General features: G+C 40.3%; 1 protein-coding gene across 1 annotated transcript in view; it reads left to right on the top strand.

The window, feature by feature from the left end:
- Positions 1–1,081: 1,081 nt before the first annotated feature.
- LOC126428177 (ubiquitin carboxyl-terminal hydrolase 29-like) overlaps positions 1,082–22,551 on the top strand; it is a 415,671-nt gene continuing 394,201 nt past the window's right edge. The window contains exon 1 of the mRNA XM_050090091.1: positions 1,082–1,142. The gene's annotated coding sequence lies outside the window, so the exon portion shown is untranslated. The remainder of the gene's footprint in view (positions 1,143–22,551) is intronic.

Raw genomic sequence — 22,551 nt, 5'->3', positions numbered from 1 at the left:
GTGCTGATATTTGTCAGTCTTGAACCAAACAATTGTTTCGTTCTGATTTTCAGATTATTCATGGCTACTTGTTAACAGTTGTTTCTTTGCTGATAACATCTATTACTGTGATGGAATTTAGACATATATTTGTTAATGTTACTAAATATATTTTATTGTAACGGATGCTAGAATTTATTTATAATACTCTAACATTATTTGACCAGTTATGCTACTCACAATAACTAAAAGGCTATCAGCTGTTTTTAACTGCTTATCTGATTGTGATAGTTTTACTTATGGAGCGATACAGTCCCTGAAGTTGGATTGGTCAGTTATATCGTCTCTTATACGTTCAAGTATATAGTCAAACGTTTCTATAAACATGGTGTAATAATCTTTGAACTTGTCTGGAAAATTTCGCAGTGACTGGCAAATTGTAAAAAAATTCCCCTGCAGATCTCTCTTCAATGAAACGATGCACCCAACTCCTTTTCCTCCGTCTTTTAAGGCGAACGTTCTCGTCCAGCAGTAGCCAACACAAAAAATGATCATTCGAATCACTCATGATCGCTTCTCAACAACTGCAACTGCTGACCTATAGCGTGTAACTAAGTCCAGTGAGGAAACTCATGAATGACGACAGTACACTGGGTTGACGCTCGGTGTAATCTCTTCCATTGTCTATGTGAGGGCAGCTGGCAGCCAGTGTCCCACGTGCGTCAGCTGCGCGCCATTGCCGAATGGCTCGGATCCAGTGTAGTAGTGCACTGTGTAGGCATTGAAGTCGGACGTCGCTGGAGCGCGTTTATCGCTCTTCACCAGACAGGTTCGGATGGGACGACTTCCGGATGCAATGTAGGTGCCGCCTAAGACAAGTCGTTGTGATAGTAACAAGAAAAGTCACTACATCGCAGAGCGATCAAAAGTTCGAATAGAGCCCGAGATTTCCGAAACTGTGACGTCAACTGCTCGAACAGCATCTACTAATAGCCCTACTAATAAGATGCAAACAATCACAGAGATCGAGTACCAAAAACATAGTTATACAATTTCGCCGTCTTTGAGTATCGCGTAGCTATGTAGGTTGTAATCTTTGAAAAGCATCTTGGGGTGTGTGTGTTTTGTTTTTTGAATGTTTAGCGGAAGGGATTTTATACGAAGTAAGTGTTTGCTCCGATTATTTTTAAATCACTTCTACACTGTGATATCAGCATTAAACAAGAACGCTTATGTTACGGAAACGATCTGCGGATAGCGCATGAGTCTCAGTATATCATGGCATGGCTTATGTCATTATGTGTTTACGACTAAACAGAAGTGAAGTGTTCATGAATGCATGTTATGCGTTGTAGTTTCAACCAGTTTCGACGACTAGTGATATTTGTAGTTGATGTTTTCTGTATGATTGCATTAGATCGCTTAATAGTGGATACTGATATGTCTTCTCATACACTACCCATTACTAGTTTTCAACTGAAGACCGGGAATGTGAAACGCTGGAAGTGTCAAAATTGGATATTTTAGTTTTTCACGAATAAACTGCTTGATTGTACCATGACTAAAACCTTGGGATACGTTGAAGGGCCCAGAGAAGCCTCCTTGTACTTAAAAGTACCTCCATTAGAGTTAGCCATGTGCAAATTCATTTGTTCCTGACATGAACGCTAAATGTGGCGAGCGTGTGTTATCGCGGTGGTAAACATGCTGTAACCTGTTGCTCGCCCGCTTACGTAGAGGCAACAAGGAATAGTACTTTTTACATCATTTCAGTTATCTTAGACGTGAATGTTTTGTGCCCTGCTTTATGATGGAAAGGCGAGAGGGGGGAACACACAGAAAAATACTCAGCTAAGAACGCAAGAGAAGCCGTATACAGCAAACAAGTGGGCGGTTATTGCTCTGAAAGAAACGGCACAATGTAAGATAAAATCGTTTGATTATTTATTGGGTATTGTGTAGTAGAATGAGGTAAAAACAAATATGTGATTTTGGGGTTCAAACTGCATGATTTTCTCACCTTAGGATATAATCCTCACCATTCACTGATCAACATATTAAGTGCTGGAAAAAAAAGCATCTATTAGCCGTGGTCGATTTTTTTAAGTGTAACTCGGGGACTTTTCTTTCTTATTGTGTAAGTGATGTCAGTACTATATATTTTGTTATTGCTTCCATGGAAGTGAGGCACGACACGTCTTTACCCAAATATCAGTTTATAGATATATTTAATTTCCAAACTTATTACACTTTTTTTGTCAGACATTACAGAATGTGTAAGACTGTTATAATCGTATGTAGCATGTATCTCTTGTGGCTTCTTTGTGTTTTTTGACATTTTGGACTTAAGCGTTTCTTATTTCCAGTGTACAGTTTTTGTATTTGAGTAAACTGGAACTGTGTTTCTTTTTATATATTGTCCATACATGTATATCTTACACACTGTACCAAAGATATTTGCCACCTATGTAAGCCTGATTTACCATTGAGGTATCATTAGGCTGAGCAAATTGTAGCTCCACTTCTTCTTCCTCGAAGTGTACCTCTAATACACTGTTGTTCCAGTAGCTATACTAGATTAGATTATATTAGGTTAATACTTGTTCGATAGATCGTGAATACGACACTTCGTAATGATGTGGAACGTGTCAGGTTAATAAAAGATGTCTGTACAAGATATTACATTAAACAAAATATTGCATGACACTAATGTTTAAGTTTTTTTTTTTTTTTTCCCCCTTAATTTATATCTAAAAATTCAGCCAATGAATAGGAGTTGTCATCTAGAAATTCTTTTAATTTATTTTTAAATGTTAGTTGGCTATCTGTCAGGCTTTGGATGCTGTTTGGTAGGTGACCAAAGACTTTTGTGGCAGCATAATTTACCCCTTTCTGTGCCAAAGTCAGATTTAACCCTGCATAGTGAAGATCATCCTTTCTCCTGGTGTTATAGCTATGCACACTGCTATTACTTTTGAACTGGGCTGGATTATTAACAACAAATTTCACAAGTGAATATATATAGCCCTTCTGTGAGGATCCCTAGATCCTTAAATAGATGTCTGCAGGATGACCGTGGGTGGGCTCCAGCAATTATTCTGATTACACGTTTTTGAGCAATGAATACTTTTCTACTCAACGATGAATTACCCCAGAATATGATGCCATATGAAAGCAGTGAATGAAAGTAGGCATAGTAAGCTAATTTACTGAGATTCTTATCACCAAAATTTGCAATAACCCTAATAGCATATGTAGCTGAACTCAGATGTTTCAGCAGACCATCAATGTGTTGCTTCCAGCTTAACCTCTCATCAATGGACACACCTAAAAATTTTGAAAATTCTACCTTAGCTACAGACTTCTGTTCAAAGTCTATATTTATTACTGGAGTTGTGCCATTTACTGTACGGAACTGTATATACTGTGTTTTATCAAAATTTAAAGAGAGTCCGTTTGCTGAGAACCACTGAATAATATTGTGAAAAACATCATTTACAATTACATCACTTAGTTCTTGGTTTTTGGATGTTATTACTATACTTGTATCATCAGCAAAAAGAACTAACTTTGCATCTTCATCAATGTGGAATGGTAAGTCATTAATGTATAACAAGAACAGTAAAGGACCTAAGACCGAACCCTGTGGGACCCCGTACTTGATAGCCCCCCAGTTTGAGGAATCAGCTGATGTTTTAACATTACATGAACCACTTATTTCAACTTTCTGCATTCTTCCAGTTAAGTGTGAATTAAACCATTTGTGCACTGCCCCCCCTCAAACCATAATGACTTGGCTGATGGGTAACCTAGTATTTCAGTAAGATCTACAGGTATTTGCAGTAAATAAAGATCATCCATGTGTCCTTAAGATAAAAACATAAATAACACTGTTGTATGTAGAATGATTGACATATAATAAATCTGGAAACTCCAGAAATCATTTTCTGCATGTTGCCTGTGCCATGTTACATTTAGCACTGTATCATATCATGGTTGGGCTAGTGTGAGGTGTTATAGCCCCCCCCCCCCCCCCCCCCCCCTTGAAATATTGGTGACAGTGACAGATATGTAGTGTAGAACTATGTCTAGGTTAGGTTGGAAGATGGTGATGCGAGTTGGCAAAGCTCAATTAACGTCAGTGCCTAATAAAGGTTGTGGTTACAGATTGACCTATAGCACACCTAAATGTTAAATTTGCGCCCTATTTACCATACTTTGCCATGTTTACTGCACCTTTTGTTACAAAAACTAAAAGTGTAAGGTAAATTCAGAAAACTAGCAAAATTTTATGCATATTGTTTACACATGTTGTGCATGACCTACAAAAAATGGAAAATGCCCCACTACATAACTTTTACCCATTGCTGAGTAAATTTATCATTTTCCCAACATTATATGCTGTTTTATTGCAAGTATCCTGGGGGTCTAATGAATTGTTGGTGAAACTGCCATAGAGCAGCATCTTGAGGATTGTATAAAATCTTGATGACAGTGTTATTTAAAATTTAACTTCAGTGTACCGACAAACTACATGCTGTAAAACCTTCATCTGGATGTTTTCCATGATCAGTCCAAAAGGAAATTCAGTTAAACATTGTGCAGTAGTGCATTTACTACCCACTGCTCTTAGGTTTGATGAATTTACTGGTTTCATTTAAAATATTCAACTGTTTACTGTTTCCCAGGTTAGTCTCGGAATTGAAATTCTGTGACAATTAGACACATGTTACATTTGTATTGTGATGAAGTAGGTTCGTGGGAATTAGTTCGCAATTTCTTTTTCACAATTTTAATATCTCTTTGCATGTATACCTTCACTGTGCCAGTCTTGAGTTTCTTCTTATTTGTATTTATACTGACATCATAGTTGTTGTGTTCATCAATGCAGTAGATGACTGCATTGTGGTAATCCTTCAGTGCTATTGCAGTGTCATTAATTTTTGCCCAAAGTCAGGCATTGTAAGAGTATGTGGGTCAGCTGAACCCACCATTGTCAGTTGGTGGGTTTGTCAAGTAGCATGATGATTATGTGGCTTATGATGTCATAAATTCGAAAACAGAAACTGGGCAGAACACTGACAGTATTTTCTCTGGGTCTATATGTTGTGCTGTCACTCTGTTCCATTGTGTAGCCTGAGGTCTAATCAAGGTTGGAAGGCGGTAGTTTGGTTGAGAGTTAGCATAGCCAATGAATTCACAGAACGTCATAGATGCAGTGACATACTGATCTGCAGCATAGTCAGAGGCCTAGGTTACAGTTAGGTTGTGAGGTGACAAAGCAGTATCAAATACTTCAGTTAATCTGGATATGTAAAGTGTAAGACACCTACTTACTTTCTACCACCACACACAAGCAGATCCCTGGCTCTTCATGTTTCCACATATATCTTTCTCTGATCCTACTCGTGATGTCTTTTGCACTATAGTATCATTTTACCACTGCGCTCTACCACCTATACCTTAGCAGATGCAGCATAGGAAAAATGATTGTTGATTTGCTTTCATATATGGCTAACTTTCTGATATCCTGTAATGTTTTGTACAAGAGATATGTCGTACGATTTAAGCCTCAATGTGTTCTTGATTCATCTTAGAAGTTTTGCAGAATCATTAATTGAACCTGGCAATATTAGGACCAAGAGGCTCCCTCTTCCATCTAACCAAACAATCTACATATTTTGCAGTACATTCAGTACAATAAAGGTAAGTGACATTCAGTATACAACATGAGTACACTAAGGTGACAAAAGTTGTGGGGTACCTCGTAATATCATGTTGGATCTCCTTTTGCCTGACATAGTGCAGCAATTTGACGTGGCATGAACTCAAGTCGCTGGAAATCCTGTGTAGAGATATTGAGCTGTGCTGCTGTATAGCCATCTGTAATTTCAAAAGTGTTGCTGGTACAGGATTTTGCTCAGGAACTAGTGAGTTCTTGATTATGTCCTATCAATGTTGGGCAGTTTGAGTGGCCAAATCATTTTCTTGACCTCTCAAGAACATTCCTTAAACCTATTGGTATCAGTTGTGGCCCGTGACTTGGCGCATTGCCATCCATAAAAATTCAGTTGTTGTTCGGGGACATGAAGTCCAAGAATGGCTGAAAATGATCTCCAAGTAGCTGAACATAACCATTTCCTGTGAATCATTAGTTCAGTTGGACCAGAGGACTCCGTCCATTCCTTGTAAACACAACCCACAACAATATGAAGCCACCAACAGCTTGCACAGTGCCTTGTTGACAACTTGAGTCAATGGCTTTGTGGGGTCTGCACCACGCCTGAACACTACCATCAGCCACAGTTTTCCAGTCGCCTAGCATCCAACCGATACGGTCACGAGCTGAGGAGAGGGGCTGCAAGCAATGTCATGCAGTTAGCAAAGGCAATCACGTTGGTCGTTACTCCCGTAGCCCATTAACGTCATGTTGCACCGCACTGTCCTAACAGATACATTATTCGTACATTCCACATTGATGTCTGCAGTTTTTCATGCATTGTTGCTTTCTCTGTTAGCGATGACAACTCTAAGCAAACACACCTGCCCTTTGTCATAAAATGAAGCCCGTCGTCTACTGCGTTATCCATGGTGAGAGGTGAGGTGGTATGTCTGAAATGCCCAATATGCTAAAAGAACTCAATACCCAAGAATACAATGAACACAACATCCATCAAGGATGGATGAGTGTTGACACTGTACATCCAGGGCACCAAATCGTGCAGGGTAGCAAAATGGTTAACCTCATCACTGATGCCTCCAGCATTTCAACTAGTGGTCCAGAAAATGAAGATGAAAATATGCTGGCTGCTTTGGAGGCATTTACATGTTTAGGTACTGCTTCGCGATGGTCAGAAGCTCGAGATGAAAACAATCCGTATTAGATATCTGTCCAACAAAAAGGGTGCGACTCAGCTGCTGGTAAGCAGTAGGCTTGCTTACACAGATCAATACATTTTTTTTGTTTGTTTACTAAGCTGTACTAAATACATTCATAGTGTACTTGCCTTTGTAATAATCTCATAAGGGGGAAAGAATGGATCACACCAGGGTGCATGCATAGGTGGTTCATTAAGCTTTACAGATGGCACAACTAACAAATTGTGTGCTTGACTGTGTGCCCACTGCCTCTATGTGAGCATAAGGAAGTAGCGATGAGTGAGACATTTATGTTTCAAGAGGACATTGTATGTAAGGCTGTGACAGAGAGGGTAAAAGAGGCATTCATGTTTGGCCATGGCCATACAGTGTGTGAAGCTGCCGGATTTGTTGGTGTTTCGCAGCAGATGGTTCAATGCATTAACAAGCAGTGGTGTAACACGTGGCCACAAAACAGGACATCAGAATTATCATTGGAAAAAGATCCTCTCACTAAAACTATTTTTTTCCATTTATAATTTTCAACTATTACTTCACTTATACTGATATTCAACCAGAATAATGCTCAGTGTATTATTTATTAATATTTTTATAAAAGGCCTGAAAAGAAAAGGCAAAGTAGTATTTGAGACTGAGGATTGTGCTTACAGTGTTCGGGAGCACTCTTCAAATAACTTTCCAAGAAAGGATTGAAATTTGTATTTCATTAGTTTCATTTTGATCTTCGAGTAGCTGCATATGAACTTTATGTTCCCAGTGCAGATGATATCACAGGGGTTGGTGAAAGGCTAGCTTTGGCCTGGTGGCCATACAGTGTGAATTTTTTGAGAGAATTCTGAGAACACAGTGTGAATATGGTGAAAATATGGAGGACCGAAAATGTACTGGCAATAACATTCATAGCGAAGCACTGATGTGATTGAAAACGGCACTGGATTGCAGTTTACATCTTATGGTTGAAAACAATCTGATCACACCAGAAAGTTCCACAGTAATAATTGAAGAACATATTTAAATTGGAAGTAAAATACAAGAGAAAGTAGGGTAAGTTTTATCAGTGTGTGTTCGACAATGAGTTGATTTGATCCGAAGAAGTAGACTTGCGGGAGGGGGGCGGGGTATGAAAAAGTGGAGGGTGACTCTTCGTGTAACATAAAAAATTAAATTAAAAAGAAAAAATGTTTCCACACAGCGGCTTGTCCCCGTGAATCTCAGATTACCATTCAGTAATCTTTCTGTTGCACCAACTGCTGGCTGGTTACTACCCCAACATCAAATGGCTGTGTCTCTCTTGACCTGCGCCAAAAATTTTATTTTTTCTAAATGCTTAGTCATCTGGAACTCCCATTTCTGTCACTTCAATTTCTGGCCAAGCCCCCACATACACAAAAAATTTGGATAACATTGCTGATGATGAGTAGATGCGGTCCCCTTGTCAGTATGAATACAGCCACTGTAATCTTTTCCTGCATTTGGAATGCAGGCTTCTTCAGTGTAGACTGGCAGTTCACAGAGGTATCATATTGCGCACACCCTAGTAACTCCCTTGTGAAGTTACTTTGATTGCCGTCCCATGTTGAAGATGCACAATGTCTCTTGGTCTTGTTCTCTGCATGCAAATAAAACAATAATTCCACACAGTAGTTGTGCTGCCCACGTAATAAATTGTTTTATCATTTTTTCGTCCACAAGTATTATTCGTAGGTGAGAATGTGTTGAGATACAGATCACGCTTCTGGATTGATATGTAAAAGCACAGCTTACATATTTGTTTGTTATTACTATTCTAGTGGTGGTGCTCTATGATGGTATAATCAAACAGTACTGAATCTTTTCACCAGTTTATGCACGTCGTAATCTTCAGTCTGAAGATAGTTTTGATGCCACTCTCCCAGTCTACATTTTCAGTCTGCCAGCTGAGTTCAAGCCCCTTTACTGTTTATTCCCCACTCCCTTCCTCTCCTCCAGTACTTACATCCATTACCAAATTAATTACTCAGAAGAGTCTCATGCTGCTTTGTGTACTGAAGGTCGAGCTTTAATCATCTGCAACTCTGTATCAGGATTTGCTAACAATATTCATATGATGGATCCTTGTATACATCTGCAGCATCACACAACAGCTTTAGTGTGGTACTGACATTGTTTAGATAGTGTGGAAAAATGTTGGAATCCTCTTTGAAGCCTAGGTATATAACTCACAAGATCAGCTTAGGGGCTAACACTAAGTGAAACTACTGTTGCTGCCTAGGGCATAACATGACTACAATATATGAAATAAAACGAATGGAGACAGCAGCACAGAGAATTTTTTTATTCACTGATCATCAGAATCCATGCTCACATCAATAAGAGGGGTAGGATCAGATATAAACTCTTTGTCTTCCAGACATGATATTCAGTTCTAACACATTACTTTTACATACTGCCGTCAAAAATAGATTGCTAAGAAGCAGTAGTTCTTCTGACTAAGGTATTTTTGAAAGCAGTGTGTAAAAAGTGATGTGTTAGAATTGAATGTTATGTCTGAAAACAAGTTTATATGTGATCGTTTATTATTTGTTCCAATATCAGCTGCTGTCTTGTTGCTGTGAGCATGGTATTTAAGGATCAGTGACTGAAACATTATCTGTGCTGCTGTTTTAAATCTTAAAGCCGTGTACTGATTTGAAAGTCGTCTCTCAGTGCCTGTTTCTCACAGTAGAGCCAACACACTGGAATCAATATTGCATTCACAGTGCCTACTTCAGTACTTTGGTGTGTTGCTTAGTAGCTAAGTTTGGCAACAGGCAGAAATGACCTTTACCGACTTCCACCTATTCGTTCAGCCCTTTTGCTGTCACTTACTTACAGAGAAAGTGGTGTATGATTTCATTAACAAACCTATGGCAAAACTGATAAATAAAATCATCTATATTGCATTTTCCATAACATTATCCATGTCTCTGGATGTGGGTATAGGTCACAAAATGATACTTAACAGTTTTAAGTCAAGTTAGTGTGTTTGTGGGTGAAGCTAACAATACCTCCAAAACCATCCATCCCCAATCACTGGTATTTGTATGGAGTGCTACCCTAGGTTCCCTTATTTTATGCTGTAGTAGTTGTGTCGGTGCAGTTGTTGATGTGGAGATATGACTGTTTGAAGTGGTTGTATCATATTGTGCTAGTCGCCAAGACGTCATCTATCTAATCACTGTATTTTTCAAGGGGGAAAATTGAGCTTATTCTATAATATTCTCAAGCCTTTATGAATATTCTTGAATTTTCAAGAATAAAATTTGGTAACGGCACATATCACATTCATCCTCAGCCTGACACGATCATCTTAACCAATGGGTTGTGCATTGTAGTAAAGACAGAGGAACAAATAAAAAATGTGTATCCACTTATGAAGGGAAACTACATGAACAAGGAGTGGTTGTGCGTGCAAACAATTTTAAGATCAAAAAATGATGTATTTCATCTATCAGTGAATACAGTGTGGTGCCTAGGAAGGCTACTTACTCAGTTTGCTAGACCAATATACAAACAAGTTGTATTAATTAGTTTTATTACATTAAGAAAATTACAATACTTAACTTTTGCAATTATACAGATTTGTCGCAAGTGAAGAGCGACATTTGAAATAATAACTCTCATTCAGTATAAGCAATTCCAAGTCTGTGACACTTGCAGAGTACAAGCGAAGTAACTAGAGTTGATGCTGCTTTTGAACTGGGCCGTCAGCAGTCAGTCGCGGTAATTATGTCCTCTTCACATAGGGGCCGATGCTGTCACGTTGTCGTTCTGGTGCTGTCACGTTGTCGTTCTGGTGCTGTCACGTTGTCGTCCTGGAGAGGGGTCGGTCAACGTGCTATTGGCTGACATCTTCTCACAGCCATCTCTTCTTTATTGTTCCCAACAGGTACACGGGCACTTGACTTTACGCCGTAACATTCTTGCCCCCCCCCCCAATGTGACGGACTGTCGTTATATAAGAAGCACGACAACGGGAGGGGAGGCAGGAGCACGGACACTCTGAGGGACCGGAAGCTGTGGCTACAGGAGACGTCAAGACTTCTGGTCGTACCCCACCATCTGGCCTTCGCTCTGGTGAAAAAGTCCCCCAGAAAACGGCCAGAAGGGTATGTTTCCATCTCCTGAGGCGCATACCCAGATATAGAAGGCGTCAGCTGCTGTGGCGTGGGCGGGTCCAGCTCCATCGGCAGGAGGAGAGGAGGTGAAGGCTCCGTCTCCGTGAGGTCGTCCCATGGTGTTGTCATGACACCCTCTGGCAGCTGTTGTGGCCTCGCTGTCCTGGGATCCGTGAATCTGGGGGAAGAGATACACAAGGATTGACTATGGCGAATTTGATTGTGATGTCGGTGCTGCAATCTGTCTGGGTCTGAAATGAGATTCACGCATGCGCCATGCAGCGCGAAGCGATACTTGTGGCCTTCCTTCAGCTCCGGATGCTGAGGAGGGTGGAGCAGTGTCCGACGGCAGTGGCTGTGAAGCAATTCCACTGGCAATGGTCCACCTTGTGGATGCGAATGATAGGAGGCAAGAAACAGTTGCAGTGCTTGATCCCTGGTGTGTGTGGTGCGATTTTTGGCCATCTGCTACTTGAAGGTTCTGACAAAACGTTTCCCTTTGCTGATTGACTGTGGATGGAACGGTGCACTAGTTAGATGCTGTATGCCAGCCAGAATGTTTCAAATTCATTTGACTGAACTGAGAGCCATAGCCCGACACTATGACTTTGGGCAAACCTTTGAGGCAAAAAATAGAGGACAATGCCTGAACTGTGCTACGTGACGTTGTCGAGTTCATTGGCACAGCATAAGGAAACTTGCTATAAGAGTCTACCACACTGCACTACTGAGTGTTCCAAAAAGGTCCCACAAAGTCTATGTCCACACATTGCTGTGGTGATTGTGACTTGGGTCAAGTAGAGAATTTTTGTGGCAGAGCGGTCTGATTTTCCGCATGTGTATCACACTGTGATATCGTCTGTTCCGTTTGGGTGTCCATACCCTACCAAGTACAGTGTCGATGCGCTAATTGTTTTGTGTGAACAATCTCCCAGTGTCCTTGGTGAAGTAACTGCAACAATTCTCTTTCCAAAGCTTGGAGCATCAACACACGTGACTGTCCACTGTCATTTTGAACAAGAATCACACCATGTTATATAGCAAGGCTATGCTGATGTGCAAATATTGGTGCACTACATTCTTTATGCTATGTGAGGAATGGGGCCAACCAGTGCAAATGTATGTTAGCAAAATGTTCAAATCTGAATCAGCATCTGTGGAATTTTCCTAAAGTTTAGAGGAAAGGATTGAAGCAATTCAGAATCCTGAGCATTGATGTGACAAGGTGCAGCAGATGCGTCAAAGTCTGTATCAGGACCAATTGGAAGATGTGAAAGTGCGTCTGCATTACCATGTTGAGCTGTCAGACAATACACAGTATTGAGACAACAACAAAGCCCACATTTGCAATTTTTGGGCAGTTCATACAGGAACTAGCTTCATCAGATGAAACAAGGACTGTAATGTCTTGTGATCCGTTACTAAGTAGAATTTTCTGCAATACGAATAGTGGTGGAATTTGGTGACACCATACCCAATAGCCAGTGCCTCTTTCTCTGTTTGTGGATAGTTACATAGAGCTGTGGACAACACTTTTTATGCAAAAGCAATAGGCCTGTCTTTATCACTAATTCTGTGCAAAGGTGCTTCAGTGATTCTGTAAGAGGCTTGCAACAAAACTGGATTGTCAGGATCAAAGTGAACCAAGCATCGATCACTGAACAATGCATTTTTAAGTTTTTGAAAAGTTTCGTGGCACTCATCTGTCCAAACAAAGGGGACGTTCTTGCGATGCAATGGAGCTGCAATTTTTGCAACATTCTGTATGAACTGAATATACTACAGGGTTATTACAAATGATTGAAGCGATTTCACAGCTCTACAATAACTTTATTATTTGAGATATTTTCACAATGCTTTGCACACACATACAAAAACTTAAAAAGTTTTTTTTAGGCATTCAAAAATGTTCGATATGTGGCCCTTTAGTGATTCGGCAGACATCAAGCCTATAATCAAGTTCCTCCCACAATCGGCGCAGCATGTCCCCATCAATGAGTTCGAAAGCATCGTTGATGCGAGCTCGCAGTTCTGGCACGTTTCTTGGTAGAGGAGGTTTAAAACACTGAATCTTTCACATAACCCCACAGAAAGAAATCGCATGGGGTTAAGTCGGGAGAGCGTGGAGGCCACGACATGAATTGCTGATCATGATCTCCACCATGACCGATCCATCGGTTTTCCAATCTCCTGTTTAAGAAATGCCGAACATCATGATGGAAGTGCGGTGGAGCACCATCCTGTTGAAAGGTGAAGTCGGCGCTGTCGGTCTCCAGTTGTGGCATGAGCCACGTGTGAAACTTGCCCGCACGCGTTCAACCGTTTCTTCGCTCACTGCAGGCCGACCCGTTGATTTCCCCTTACAGAGGCATCCAGAAGCTTTAAACTGCGCATACCATCGCCGAATGGAGTTAGCAGTTGGTGGATCTTTGTTGAACTTTGTCCTGAAGTGTCGTTGCACTGTTGTGACTGTCTGATGTGAGTGGATTTCAAGCACGACATATGCTTTCTCGGCTCCTGTCGCGATTTTGTCTCACTGCGCTCTCGAGCGCTCTGGCAGCAGAAACCTGAAGTGCGGCTTCAGCTGAACAAAACTTTGAGTTTTTCCACGTATCTGTAGTGTGTCGTGACCATATGTCAATGAATGGAGCTACAGTGAATTTATGAAATCGCTTCAATCATTTGTAATAGCCCAGTAGTTAATTTTTCCTAAGACTGACTGCAATTCTATGATATTCAAGGAATTAGCAGGTCACATATCGCTAATAAATGTGACTGAAGAGGATGTACACTTTGACTGTTTGACATGACCAAGATACTGCAACTCAGGTTTTAAAAAATCACACTTGTCGAGTCTGCACTTTAGTTCTGCTTCAGATAACACACGAAATAAAGCACGCAAATTTGCAATGTGTTCTTCAGGTGTATGACCTGCTATGACAATATCGTCCAAATAGTTTGAACAGTTTGGTATTTGAGCAATCAACTGTTCCAAATACCATCAGAAAATGGTGGGTGCAGAAGCACTGCCAAAAGGCAAACACAGATATTTAAACAAGCCCAAATGAGTGTTCACAACATACACAGTTTGAGATTCTTCATCTAGTGGTATTTGAAGATATGCATCGCAGAAATCAATTTTTGAAAAGTAGCGACCAGTGCTTAATCTGTCTATGAGATCCTCTGGGTGTGGCAAGGGGTAAGTATCAATCACAGTTTGTGGGTTTACTGTGGACTTCAAGTCAACACAGAGGTGAATGACCTGAAGTTTTGGGGAGTAAAACCAGAAGACGTGCCCATTGACTAGCTTGTATGCGCAGCAATAGCTCCACTATCTTGCAGTTAAAGATGTCCAGCAGCCACTTTGTTTTGTAATGCAATGGGAACAGTTCTGGCCCGGAAAAATTTCAGCTGAGCAATGTCTTTTACGGTAATATGTGCAACAAAATTGTTAGTCTTGCCTAAACTTCAGTTTAGGGAATTCTTTCAGCAAGCTAGCTACACTGTCTTTGGCACTGACTGCAGTCACTGACACATTGTCCTGAATTTGAAAACCAAATGAATCAAGGCCAAATATGTTCACACATTCGCATGATTGTAGCACAGTGAAAGTCACAGTTTGCGTATGCGAGCGATACATGGCAGGCAAAGTACATTTTCTGAGAATGGGAATGTGTTGTCCATTCTAAGCTATCAGGTGTGTGTTAGTTTTAGACAGGTGTGGAGAGCACAACAGCTCATATGTGTTATGATTCAGCAATGTAACAGGGGCACCCGTTTGCAACTGAAATTTCACTCATTTTCCACTAATATGCAAATGAGCGAAAAGATTGTCGGGCTGTCATAGCACTGAGGAAACTTTGCTTGCTAGTTTTGCTAATCCCTGCAGGCTTTGAAGACACTGCATTGATTACATGGACCGTGTGACTAGATTTTTGTGAATGGACATAATTCTTATGTTTGATCCATTGCAAACATACGGATTTTATGTGACCTTTCCTGCCACAAGTGCAACATTGTGCTTGTCTGGATGGGCAGTCTTGACATTTGTGCTATGAATAGCACCAAGAGCATGACTTAATTCTATTTACCCGGCTTGGCACGTGTGTGGTGTTGCTATCTGTTGGACCAGTCGTGAGTAAGTGATGGCTGAACGTGACAAATTGGTGGCTGGTCAAATTTATCAGCCTCTATGGCACCTAAATCATACTGATGTAGAATTTGGACTACATGATGAAATGTTGGATATGACTGTTTCAGAATCTGTTCTCTAAATCTGACATCAGTTACATCGTACACGATCGCAGCACGCAACATCACATCTGAATATTAAGCACCACAAGCACATTTAATTTTGCATTTCCTTGTCATACTCCACAGCTCTGTTATCCACGTGCGATAAGTTTGTTCTGACCTTTTCTTGCAACGAAAGAATTGGTACCTAGCTGGCACCACATTCCCTTGTTGGTCAAAATAGTTAGTTAGCGAATCTACAACCTGATCATAGGAAAGATCACATGGAGTTGTGTTAGGGAACAATTTCTGAATGAGGCGAAAGGCTGCACTTCCTACAGTGGACAAAAAGTAATGTAGTTTCACAGTATCTGATACTTCATGAGCAATTATGTGCACTTCATACTGTTGCAACCACTTGAGCCGTCCCTCTTCTTTTTCGTTAAACTGCCAAAAAGGCGGTATAGTACTTGGAGCTACAGGTATTGCTTGTTCTGTTGGGTGCACAGCATGTGCCAGTAACTGCTGTACCCTAGTTAGTAGAGTTGAGATCTGCTGTATCTGAAACTGATACTCTTGGGTTAGCTTCGTTCCATCTATCGCTTGCAACTCAGGTGCCTTAGCAATGGGTGGGAGAGGTGGGGTGCTCATTTTGGAATAGGCAAATGCAATAAACAGAAAATGTAAGCAATAGAATTAAGCACACAAGCAAAGAAAATTCCTGCAACTTCCACCTGAAAACACTGATTACAAAAAAATGCTATAAGACACTGTTAAAACGTGTAAACACACCCCTGCAAAGAATTAAGGCACCAGCAAAACAGAAAAGCCCATGAAAACCAGAGTTATTGCAGCCAGGTTCTGGGTGCGAAACGTAAACAGGTTGTTGTGTTGGTTCTTCATATGCCTTGTCGCCAAATATGTGGTGTGTAGGAAGCCTGCTTGCACAGTTCACGAGACAAACATCCAAACAAGTCGTATTAATGACTTTTTTTTACAATGAGAAAGTTACAGTACTAAACCTTTACAATTGCACAGACGTATCACAAGCAAAGGGCGACATATGAAATAATAAATCTTCTCCAGTATAAGCAATTCCAAGTCTGTGCTGCATAAGGAGTACAAGCGAAGTAACTAGAGTTGATGCTGCTATTGAACTGGGCCATCACCAGTCAGCCGCGGAACTTATGTCCTCTTCAGATAGGGGCCGTTGCTGTTACATTATTGTGCTGGAGAGAGGTCGGTCAGTGTGCGATTGGCTGATGTCTTCTCACAGCCATCTCTTCTCTATCATTCCTGACTGGCATGCCGGCACTAGACTTTACACCGTAACATATACAATATGACACCTGGGGGTAGAAAAGTATTTCAACCCATTGGTAAATGATGCGCAAAGAAAAAAGTGTAAACTTTCCAACAGAATTCATAAATATGCGATGTTCTTAGTATACCCTTGCAAAAAATGTTGTAACTTTGTAGAAATGGAGATATTAAATGGAAAAGAAAAGGCAAGTCAGTATTCATACCACTAATTCAGCTCATTCCAGCTTACTCAACTTTCACTTTTAGGATGCTCCAGTTTACTGTAACATTTGTGTACAGTATGACTGTCTTTACAGCACAAGAGCTAACAGTTCAGTTTTGTGATGTGGAATTAGAAGAACCGTGTTTCTTGCACAGACACCTTTAAGTAGCATGTTTGCAAATTGGGCAACTACGAGCCTTGCACATCTGTACACCCGAAATCAAAACATGAAATGTAGTTCACAGTAGTATACTTTCAATAAGCTAGAAGCTAAATGAATGAGATAAATAAGTGCACATTTTCTTCCAGTTCATAAAAAAGTGAAATAGGTCCTTTCCAAATAGTATTATGTTAATGTTATGTTGCATGGCTGTAGTGGTACATTCTACAAAGAAAGAGTCACATTTCCAAACCACACCAGGTGGACCTAATCTCTCTAAAGTTTGCAAACATAAAACATGATGTCCCATAAGGTTGTATGTTGGGTCTAGTCTTTTGCTTGATAAGCAGAATCTCCAGTATTTCTTGATGACAGAAACATATTAGTATAGTGTCAAAACTTGTTCACCACAGACAGAGCTGAACAGATATGTGACTAGTTTGAGGCAAACAGTTGAAACCACACAAAAGCTTATATTATGTAATTTCAAACAAATAATAAAATTGTGTCCTTTCATTGAATCGTGTTTATGCTCAGTTTGTCATATGAATACATATAGAAACATATCTCACATGTTAAATATATCAATGGAAAGTCCATGTAAAATACAAGTACTGGAAAGAGTGACACTTACCTGTCACCATTTAGTTTTAGATCAAGTGATCAACGGGCACATAGACAAGATTGAAAATGCTGCTGAGCTTTCAGACAATGGTCTTGCTTGGAGCTAACTGGCGTGCGCGCTCACACACACACACACACACACACACACACACACACACACACACACACACAAATGCATTGCTAATTTAATAATAATAGGCTGGTTGTTAAAATGGAGATTAAACTATTGTAAATGTAATTATTCTTTTTTCATTTGTGATGGACTCAGGTTGTTTTCTTTGGTGGTTGTATATTTAGTGTTTTTCAAGAACATCAAGATTTTTGCCTTTGTGTTGGATATGTAGGATGCTGATACTTGTGTAGTTGGCATGGTGTTTTGTTTCGTGCAATTGTGTGGCTATAGCTGACATGATGTGTAGTATTTTTGGTTTTTTACTGCTGTCATGTGTTCTTTGAATTTAATCTCATACGATCTGCTTGTATGACCTACATAGAAATGCCCCCGTCCAAACATTGAATTTTCTACTTATCACTATGGTGCAGTAAATTTCATGTACACTGTTATGAGGTAACTTCTGCATTGTCAGTGGTGAAAGATATAACTATGGCTTTTCATTTGAAGGCGTTGGCAATCTGATTAGAAGTATTACCCAGAAATGGAATTTCATGGAATAATGGATTTTGTGTTCAGTTTTTGTGCTGTGATTGTTTTGTCACTATTGAGTGTCTTGGGTGTCTGCCATGGAGTTGTTATAGTCATTTTCAATGGTTGTCTGCTTTATTATTTCAGTTTCTTCTTTACATTTATCTTCAGAGTGGCAGTTGAATTACTTTGTTTTGTCAACAGAGCAATATGGCAATGCTGCCATGTTGTGGGTTGTGGGTCGATAGGAGGGGCTGTGGAGTTGTGGTGGGCTTCTGATAAATTTCAATTGGTGTCTGTTATTCATTATTCTAATGATGATGTGTGAAAAGTTTGTCACCTGCTTAAAGTTCATCTGTGACCATCATTTTTTGCATGGGAACTGCAACAGTTGGTTTGCCTCACCGATATCATCTGTTGTCCCATTGATTAAAATGATTGTGCCATCGACATTCAGGGTGTATACGACCTGGGACAACCAGGAGATCCGGAAAAAACCTGGGAATTTTTTCATTCAGGAGAAAACCGGGAAAAACCCGGAATTTTTTTAGAATTCCAGGAATTTTACATTTTTTTTAGTTTTCAGTTAAATTTTTGTAACTTTGGTAAGAACCAGTACTCTAACAAAGAATATTACTGTATCTCGCTACTGCAGAATAATGCTGCAGCAATAAAACACGAACGAAAGAAAAAAAAAACGAAAATAAAACTTAAGTTGCAAAGGAAATGCACCATATACAACAACAAAACACAGTGGTCATACAAGCGTCTGCCAACAGCAAAATGTGTCAAAGGCTTCATAACAACAAATTGCCTCCGATGAGCGTGACGTCACAACTGTTTATATTAGATTCGTTTGTGCGGTTGCGAGCGAGCTCATGCGCAGTTGAATCGCTTCTGGCTACAGAAGTGTGGCAGTCAGCCGTATAAGCAACAGCAGCAGGTAGCCAGATGCTATCCGGAAAATTTTTATTGGTGCGACAAAGCTGCCAGATTCACGTATGCGCAACAGGCCAGGAACTAGGGGGCGGGGGCAACTCCATATTATTGAGGAAAAGACCTTGTTTCACAAAGCGCCTAGCATCCAGCGCACGTTGGTCTATCCATTACTCATATGATTTTGAATGCATCCCTGTTGGTTTTTGAACAAATTCTAAGTTGATTTTTGGATGCGTGCATAGTGTACGTGATGCCTCTGCCAGGGGAATCCCCGTCGCATCTAGAAATAAACTTTCCTGTAGACAAAAGGGGACCGGGCTATACGAGCTGATCGGAATAAAGCTGAACGGATGAATGCCAATCGCTGTTTATGTGGTTGACTGGGTTTGCAAAAGATCAGTGTTGTTTATAATTACTAGCGAATTCCGTAGAGTCAGACTACCAGAGTGGAAATAGACGACTAACAGGAATAACAGGCAACAAAGTTTACGTATTGTCTTTTCCGTGTATCTAAGAAAATGAAATTTTGACAAAATTTTTGGCCAGTCCAATACACTATTAAGGGCCAGTTCTACAGTTTCAGGCTAACAGCCTGCGGGATAACTAAACTGGTGATTCTTGCAGGGTTAGTGAAGTTAACTAGAGGATAAGTTTTGACACTGTCGGGAATAGTTACAGAATTAGTGACGACAAGATTGTTTGTTAGAACGAAGAAGGAGAAGAAATGGGGCCTCACACAAATTGCGGAAGAATATGACGATTCCAAATTTATATAAAAATTTCGTACTACTGCTTTTCGATCTCATGCTTCAGAAGCTAGAGAGTATGAATGAAATGTGAAACTATTTCCTAACATAAAACTTTTTGCTTGTAGTAGGCCTAATAGAGATTTGATATTGCTACTTCGTGAATTATATCCTGTCGTGTTATGAAAATGACCATTTGTGCCAAAACAGTCTCGTTTATTTGGTGTGTGTAACAATTGCTGCAATATTAGGCAGGCCTGTTTCGTTTTATCTAGCAGACAGTGACAAAATACACGTAATCAGATCGAGAAACCACACTTGTCTTGGGTACTATTTTACTAACAGCTTTTCTGGTATTAGACAACGACATTTCGTTTTTCCATGTAGCAAAACAATGACCAACTTTGGTGAGGTAATAGATTCTTTGCCAGAAAGGAAAGTACTCCATATAAAGCTGTGGCAAGGTTAGAGAGGAAAAGAAAAAAGAGCTAGGGCTTAAGGATTGAAGAAATGTGTACTGTCTTGCTTGTCTCTTGACTTTACTCGTTTGATGTATCCTACATTTTTAATTTTATGCCCCACAAAACAACAAGTTATTAGCTAATATGCAGTAAAGACTGCAAACTTTCTGAAGAGTTCTTGTTCTGCCAGTTACAAATAATCCCATTCAGTATTAATTGCGAGATTTTTTTTTGGAGGGGCAGGAGAGGCACCACAGGACATTTTAATTTCCACTGGCTTTGAATATAGTTTGATGGCACCCATTACAAAATATTACACGTTTGAATTCCACAGAGCGAAATACAGGGACATGCAATGGAAGAATGCTGTGTGAAAAGGCATGGCTCTGCACACTTAAGACCCAAATAACATGTCTTACATTCCCTCGAACATATATGTTTTATGTATCAGACTCTTCAGAAAGATGTGCGCTACAAAATGAAGATATTTTTGAAAAGTCGATTTTTTAAATTTTTGGCGTCCTACGTCAAACGCTCGAGGGAGGGGGAGCGCCACTATCTAATATTGTCCAGGTTCGGAAATCTCGTAAATCCGGACCTGATGCACAGAGCAGTCTGAGTTGTGGTGGTGAAGGTGGTGGTCTCCACGTGACCCATGTTACCGTTTTGCTGTTTCCTCTTCGTTTATTGCTCTCGCGTCAAATGAAAACAAAACGGTTTCTGTGGCCGGGAGCTATCAAGTGAATTAAAATACATTCACATAATTACGGAAGGGCTAAAATATGTTATTAGTTTCAGATTTTATTTTGTTTCCACCATCCTGACATTCAAGCGTTAATCACCTTGCAGAACAATGAAGTTATTTTTGTCGGTTTGTTAAAGAAATTTTGTTTTTATTAATGTTAACTGCTGAGGCAGTCACTTTATTTGAAACGAAGTGTTTAATTCCACACTATTGGCTAGTTTCAAGTGTTTGATGCATTTGAATTTCACGTTTTCATCTTCTAGCACGTATGGCATTATGCCGTAATAAAGAACGAAACATGAGATAATACAGTACTGGTACTATAAGAAAATTTATACCTGTATCTGGACATACGAATGTGCACTTTAAACCGAATTATGCATTTTAGTTTGGTCTCTCAAAATTCCCATGCTCTTGGAATATCCTCTAATATCTTGTTTCTTTTATGACATAATGTAAGATCTTTTAATGCTTTACACGTACGAACGTACGGTCTTCCTGCGGGCCTGTTATCTGGTGCTCTCTGGCAACTGCTGAAACGAATCTATTTCTAACAGGTCGCAGGAAAATATTCCGAATGGTTGTTGATAATTGTTCCGGGTTATATGGCCGTGGTCCATGGAATACTTCTATTCCTAACGTTTCGTCCAATACTACGCTGCACATCCTTAGAGGTATGGCTGGTCCTGTTGAGTCCTGCCGACTGACGAGTCGGGCAAAGGATGGGGCCCCTCCACGCCCACACCAACGTGGTGACCAAACCAAAAGTTCTACTGTCACCTCCGTATAACATGTTAGTTTTTGAATCAGGAGTCACAGGATGCGGGCTGTGGTGTTATCCATGCGTCTGGGTAAGATTACTCATTAACATGTTCCACCAGGAGATAGAAAGTGGACGAAAGCGATCGAAGGGTAGCGGTTGTTAGAGCAGAGGAAAAAAAGTGCCAAGGCAGGCGCCAAGGGAAAAAAAACTCTGCGACAGTAGGACGGGTAGTAAGGGCAGTAGCGGCTTACTATCTGCGACAGTGCATGCAAGGTGTGGTTGTGTTAGTTCGAGGTATCGTGCATCGTTACCTTTGTCGTTGCTGGAGGTCGTTGCGGTGCTTGCTGCAGTTGCTGCGTCCCTGCAACAGTTCAAGGTCGTTGTACGAGGGTTGTTTCTTAAGTAAGGGCCGTTTTTATTTTTAAAAAAAGATACAAATACTTTTGTAAAAAAAACTTTTATTTTCTGATTCTACACAGTTTTACCTATTTTTCTACATAGTTGCCTTGTTTATTTAAGCACTTGTCATACCGTACAACTAAGTTTTTAATTCCCTCTTCAAAGAATTCGGCCGCCTGCTCCGACAGCCAAGAGTTCACGGCCGCTTTCACTTCGTCGTCCTCATTGAAGCGCTGCCCGCCAAGACGGTGTTTCAGGTACCGGAAAAGGTGAAAATTGCTAGGAGCAAGGTCGGGGCTGTATGGTGCACGGTCCAAAA

Source organism: Schistocerca serialis, chromosome 12, assembly GCF_023864345.2.
Source record: "Schistocerca serialis cubense isolate TAMUIC-IGC-003099 chromosome 12, iqSchSeri2.2, whole genome shotgun sequence".
Classification (NCBI taxonomy): Eukaryota; Metazoa; Arthropoda; class Insecta; order Orthoptera; family Acrididae; genus Schistocerca; species Schistocerca serialis.
This window is presented reverse-complemented; position numbering and strand designations above follow the sequence as displayed.